Raw genomic sequence first — 7,270 nt, forward strand, 5'->3', positions numbered from 1 at the left:
GTACGAGTTGCCCTAGGTATATATACTTGTCCACTACCTCTAGCGCTTTGCCTTGTACATGTATCTGTTTGAATTGACTCTACTGTTGAACATGATCTTAGTCTTTTTCTTGTTCATCCTAAGTCCGACTTTCAGACTTTCTCTATTCAGATCAGTTATTAGTTGCTGCATTTCATTCACATATTCACTGAAGAGAACAATATCATTTACAAATCTTAGATTGTTTGTTTCCTCAAGGCAAACCCTTTTTTTTTCTGTAAACAGTTTTGGTGAGATGGTATTGCCCTGTCTAACACCTATTTAATTGATATTTTATATGTTTCCATGGGAAGCTTAATGGTTGCTGTCCCCTCTTCATATATATCTTTCAATATTTTACAATATACCTCCTCTACTCCCTGTCTTCGAATAGCATCTAGTACTACTGGTATTTGTACAGAGTCAAATACCTTTTTGTAATCGATGAGTACCATACACAGGGGTTTCCTATATTCTTTTATTTTTTCTCTTATTTGGGTGAACGTGTGAACGTGGTTTAATGTTCAGAATCCACTGCAGAAGTCTGCCTGTTCTCTAGGCTGGTTAGAATTTAGACTGTCATGTGATGACTTTTGTGAACAGTCTGTAAGTAACTGAAAGGAGGCATATGGGTCTGTAGTTTTTTAGATCCTTTATAGCCCTTTATATGTTTTAAAATAATTGTTGCATTTTTCCAGGCTTTCATTATAAGGTCTATACTAATTCCCTCTTCACTTGGTATTTTCCCTCACTTCATGCTTTTAAACGCTCTTTTTATTTCTTCTATAATGATGTTAGCTATGTCTCTAATTACCGCATTGGCATCTATCCGTGGCTGTTCATTTGAGTTGTATAGATAACTGTAAAAGTCTTCCATTACCCTTATGATTTCATTCTTATTATGTCACTTCCCCATCTGGTTTCTTTATTGCATACATTTGATTTCTCCCTATTCCAAGTCTCCTTTTAGCTCTTTTCATTCTGGTATCTGAGATCACTGTTTCATTTGTTATTTGAGTATTGAATTTCCGTACATCTTCTCTCTTCTTTTTATCTATAGCATTTGTTAATTCAGCTAATTCTATCTTGTCCCTGGTTGACGATACTTTCATGACCCTACATTTTTGCATAAGCTGTTTAAGTTATAGCAAAAGCTAGCTGAAGCTTTGCTTGTCATTCTTACCCCCTACTTCAAGTGCAACTTCCTTTATTATGTTATTTGTTGAGTTGGTCAATGTTGAGATCTTCGTCGCTGAGAAGTGAATATCTCTTTTGGAAGTTAAATTCTGTCGCTCTGGTCTTCAATTTGGCTAAATTTGGCTGTGGTTTTCGTATGAGTTTATTCCTTTCCCTTCTGAGGTGTAATTTATTTTGGCCTGCCGACATTTACTTTATTGATAACTTTTTTACTATATTGTGCCTATTTGAAATTATGAAATCAATTTCATGTTTGATGTCCGATGGCGACTTCCATGTCCACTTCTATTCTAGTCTTTTATCGGAGAATATATTCATGATATTGAGTGATCGACTAGCATTTGTCCCTTCAAACTAGCAATGTCCATCGCTAGTTTGCTTGACTCCGCAGTAACAAGCGATGATCGCACAAGTGGATGGCCGCTTGCTATTCACCACGCTTCGATCACGCGAAGGTTTGTCCGCTCGTGATTGGTCATTCCTACTTTGGTAATTCCTCACCTTTGTGTATATATACGCCTAATCTTAGTAAAATAAAACACTTGCAGAATCGTCACCACTTATTTAATTATCTTCCTCAGCTCTGAAGAAACTTTGCAGTTAGCCATGGCTACATTGGTGATCCCGGACTTCGAGCAATGGGATCCGCCCTCCTGCAGCCACTCTGCCCTTCAACAAGCCGTCCGACGAAGGTCAACCAACAACCCTCCAGCCGCGGCAGCGCAAATCAAGCTCCACACCTTCTCGTGACCGATGCTCCCACCTGGTTCCTGCGAGCTGAAGTACAATTCCGCCTTAAGAGGGTAACTAACCCCACTTACAACGACCTCAAAATTTTCCTCCTTTACCGCTTCACTCCATCAGCAGCATCGCGAGTGACACAGCTCCTCCAGCTCGCCAAGCAGCCCCTTGGCGACCAGAGACCTTCTGACACCTTCCTTGAGATGAAGGCTCTGGCAAGACTCCCCCCAGCAGCCGACGGAACAGCGAGACAGCTGGACGTACTTCGCGTCCTTTGGCTTCTCTGCCTACCAGAAAATATTCGTGCAGTCATCCCCAACGCGGAGGAGATGGATGAAACCGACCTGCAGGAGATGGTGGACCACTTAAATGATGCACACATGTCGGCAGCCCGTCACACCAACACAGTGCCCCCATCTCAACAGCGCCCCCGCAAGAGGAGGACGACATTGCAGTGGTCAACCATTCTTCACGTGTCTGCCGGCATCCAGTACAACAACCCAACTCGCGGCCACGACAGCAGCAAAGCAACAAAAAATTCGCCGACGGCCTCTGCTATTTTAACACCAGGTTTGGCCATGACACGAGGAACTGCAAACCAGGTTGCCCTTGGCCAAAAAACGTATAAGGCGGCCGCCGCTTATCACTGCGGCCCCCGGCTGCATCACCTTTTTTCCTAAAAGACTCCATAACAGATATCCGCTTCTTAGTGGACACCGGCGCTGCCCACTCGCTCCTGCCAGCCTCTCGGTGGAGGAAGCCCCACCAACAACAGCCTGTCACCAGACTCACGGCAGCCAATAGCACACCGATCCCCACATACGGCCGCAAATATCTCAACATCCGCATCGACAGCCGTACGTATGGATGGAGCTTCGTGGTGGCTGACATTACCCTCCCCTTGCTTGGAGCAGACTTCCTGGACCACTACCAGCTCCTTGTCGACGTCTCCAGCGGCAGACTGATCGATGCAGCTTCCCTCGCCGCCATCCCCATTGCCGCTGCCCCGGACAACCTCGCCCTTCAGGTGATTGATGCCGCAGATGACTACACACACCTCCGCAACTCCTACCCCGACGTATTTAAATCGGAGCTTCGCCAGCAACCTCAGACTCCAGCCAAGCACAGGATCTATCACCATATCAAGACATCAGGCCCTCCAGTGTTCTCCAAGTTTCGTCGGTTATCACCTGACAAACTCGCTGCAGCATAGCAGACCTTCGCAGAGCTGGAGCGACTAGGCATATGTCAAAAGGCGCCAAGTCCTTGAGCATCCCCTTTGCACTTAGTGATAAGAAAGGATGGCTTCCTTCGTCCCTGTGGTGACTACAGATGCCTCGATATGCCTATGGAACCAGACCATTACCTGCTCCCTAACATCACCGACGTCACTTCCTCCACGGCGCCAAGATTTTTTTCCAAGCTCGACCTACTGAAGGGATACTACCAAGTACCAATGCACCCAGAAGACATCCACGCCCTTTGATACTTTCACTTTCAACTACATCTGTTTTGGTCTCAGAAACGCTGGAACCACCTTTCAGCGGATGATGGATGGCATCTTGGGTGATTTATCCTTCTGCGTCTGCTACATCGACGACATCCTCCTCTTTTTCTTCTCCAAACAGGAACATCTGCAACACATCTCTACAGTTTTAGACTGCATGCAGCAGACCTGGTAGTGTGATACGACAAGTGTGTTTTTGGCATCAGAGAAGTAGACTTCCTGCGGCACCGCCTCCCTCCCGTAGGTGTCTCTCCCCTCCCAGACAATATTGCGGCAGTCAAGCAATTTTCTGCGCCATCCTCAGTCAAGACCCTCCAAGAGTTCGTGTTAATGGTGAACTACTATCACGTTTCCTGCCCGGCATCGCATCCATCATGGAACCCTTGTACACTGCACTTGCAGGGAAACCCAAGGACCTGACATAGGACCCCCCTCAAGCAGATGCATTTCATAAGGCCAAGGAATCTCTCGCCGCGTCAACACTCCTCGTTTTTCCCACCCTGGGGAAGCCTTTTCTCCTCACCACAGACGCCAGCAATATCGCTATCGGAGCTGTCCTCAAGCAGGTGGTTGGAGGACTGCCCTGCCCTTTGGGTTTCTTCAGCCGCAAGCTACTGAAGGCCGAAAAGAACTACTCAACCTTCGATAGAGAGTTCCTCGCTGTTCACCAAGCTGTCCGTCATTTCCGCCATTTTCTTGAAGGCAACACTTTCACGATTCAGACGGATCACATGCCCCGTGCCTTCATGAGACAAGCCGACGCATGGTCCCTCAGGACATCACTACCTCTTCACGATTGTGGACTGTTCAACTAGGTGGCCTGAAGCTATTCCTATGTCCAATGCCAGTTCCGCCTCCTGCCCCGCCGCTCTACTCTTCGTGTGGATTTCGAGATTCGGCTTCCCTGCCCACATAACGTCCGACCGGGGCACCTCTGTCACTTCGCAGCTCTGGACGTCCCTTGGGCAGCTATTGAACACCTCCATCCATCACACCACGGCCTACAACTCGGAAGCTAACAGCATGATAGAGCGTTTCCACAGAACCCTGAAAGCCACCCTGATGTCTCGATGTAGCAACTCAATGTGGTTTTCGCAACTTCCCTGAGTCCTTCTCGGCATTTGAACGACTCCAAAGGAAAGGCTCGACGTCTCCCCAGCCGAGATGGTTTTCGGCGACCCCCTCGTCGTTCCCGGCGAATTCTTCCCTAATGCTCCATCCAACGACGACATTGCCAGACTACGACACATCGCAAACAGACCTACAGGCCACCCGAACACCGTTACGTCTCCAAAGATCTACGCACGAGGTATTTTTTCCTCCGCACCGACGCCCACACGCCTCATCTCCCCCCTCCCAACTCTGGCCCATATGAAGTCATTGAGAGGAAGGAGAAGGCATTCCTGCTACGGATTAAAGGCTCCAAAGATTAGATCTCGATAGATCGCCTAAAGCCAGCGTATCTTCAGGACGACGACCCCCCTCCAGTACGGTTCTCCTGGGTGGGCCGCCCCCTCTCACATACCATGGGGCATCTTCGCTGACGGGGGAGTATTGTAACCGCTTGGTCGCTAGTTTGCTCTACCCCGCGGTAACAAGCGATGATCGCACAAGTGGATGGCCGCTTGCTATTCGCCACGCCTCGATCACGCGAGGGGTGGCCGCTCGTGATTGGTCATTTCTTGTTCGGTGATTCCTCTCCTTTGTGTATATATACACCTAATCTTTATAAAATAAAACAATTGCAGAATCGTCACCACTTGTTTAATTATCCTCCTCAGCTCTGAAGAAACTCTGTACTTAGCCACGGCTACAAAATCAACGTCCGGGCATGTGCCATGGACACGTGGGCACTTATACTATGTAGACAAATCACTTACACATGAGCCTTGTTGTAAACGGAAGGACAAAAGAAACTACTTTATTCAGTCTCTTCCCAGACCCTAAGCTCCTGCAAAAGATGAACCCAAGATAAAGTTGGAAAACCAGAGAGGCCGGCCGCAGTAAACCATTTACGAGCTACCGTACCCATGCTGGCTGGAACAGGATCGGAAAGAACAATTTTATCGAATAAATAATTCCATAGCTATATGCATCATCAGGCAACGCCAGGACATTCACTCGACATAAACCTCCCAGAATTAAGGTCATATAGATGGACGGTAGTCATTGCAGACAGTGAACCCCTTATTAGAAGCAAATTTTCTGGATACTGAACATACTTCAGAGTGTGCATTTGTTACTTCAGCTACTGGACAAATAACATCAACAAGCATAATAACATTCCTGATATTATAGGGCCTCTGGGAGACAATTCTCTTCTCTCTAAGATCAGAATTGCAGATTTGTTCCCAATTTGAGGTAAAGCATTGCATTGAAACAGAAAACAGAAGCCCTACATATGCAAGAGCACAATGATTCTCAAAAGAGAAATATGATACAGCCAAAGAAGAATTTACAGGACTATTGCAAGTTGGTATCATCTTGTAATAGTCACCATGGTATTCCCCATTGCACAGGTTCCAAAAAGCACTCGTGATAAGTGGCGTGCTTGGGGAGACTGTCGGTTTCTCAGTTCATAACCAAGCCAGATAGATATCCAGTGCCTATCATTCACCGTGTTACCTCAACAAACAACAAATATTCACCCTTTGGAGAAGCAATTATTCTGTGATCAATCTACACTGTACCTCGACCATTTGTGACTAAGGATTCACGTAAAGAAATCTTTGACGCGTTCCACAAGATATCGCTTTCGGGTTGCATAGCTAATGTAAAGCTAATTAAACCAAGGTATTTTTGGCCTTAAATGGATTAGCTCTTACGAACCAGGGCGAGAGAATGTAATAATTCATGCCCTCTGCACGAAGATTTTTTTCAGTCTACCTACAACGAAGGTGAAAGGTTTTGGAAACCTTCCCCCCTCCCTGACTTAAATTCCCCCCAGCCGTATGTTCGGGCAGGACAGAGACAAGGCAAAAACGCTTTCATGGCGCATATTGATGGCATAAAGACGGGAATTTCGGACAGAGGGAACACATACCGGTACATCAGGTCACCAGTAATGGGATTGGACTCGTCAAGGGTTACTAATTGTAAGGTTGAAATACCACTTCCTTAGTTATGCAATCTCCTATTGATCTACAGCCTTGTACATACATCGCTTGACTTACACCTGCAAAATAAATACTATTACTTTATGGGATGTATATACGAGGTTGTGGTCTTACATTGATGGTGATGATTGGGGATCATCGTAAATATATTCCCTGAAAAATCACGATAAGGATTATACAGTGGCCGTTTCAATAATGTCACAATTCAGATGATAATATAAATAAAACTGCTAAAATTATTTCCATTTCATGTACACAGTGTAAAGACAAAAATCCCGATTAGTCCCTGATCATTAACATATTAATGCACATGTCATAATAAGAGAATATCAAACAAAACTTACGAGACCTCGTAAAAGTAACCACAATTAAGGGATTACACATTTGTTTTTCATTAGAACATTTCCAGTCCATAAGGGAAAACGGACTAATTGGTATGAAATAAAAGTTGTATTCCATTACAGTATTCTTGTTCTTCTCTCAGTTTCTATTCTTGTTCATGTTCCTGTTCTACGTGTATTTTTTCTTGTTGCTTTTATTATTATTTTTATTGTTGTTGATATCATTAAAACATCATCATCACTATTAATACTGTTGTTATCGTTATGATATAATAAATAATAATAATAATATAATAATAATAATAATAATAATAATCATATTATTATCATTATTTATTATTATTATTTTA

Source organism: Penaeus monodon, chromosome 17 (genome assembly GCF_015228065.2).
Source record: "Penaeus monodon isolate SGIC_2016 chromosome 17, NSTDA_Pmon_1, whole genome shotgun sequence".
Taxonomy (NCBI): Eukaryota; Metazoa; Arthropoda; class Malacostraca; order Decapoda; family Penaeidae; genus Penaeus; species Penaeus monodon.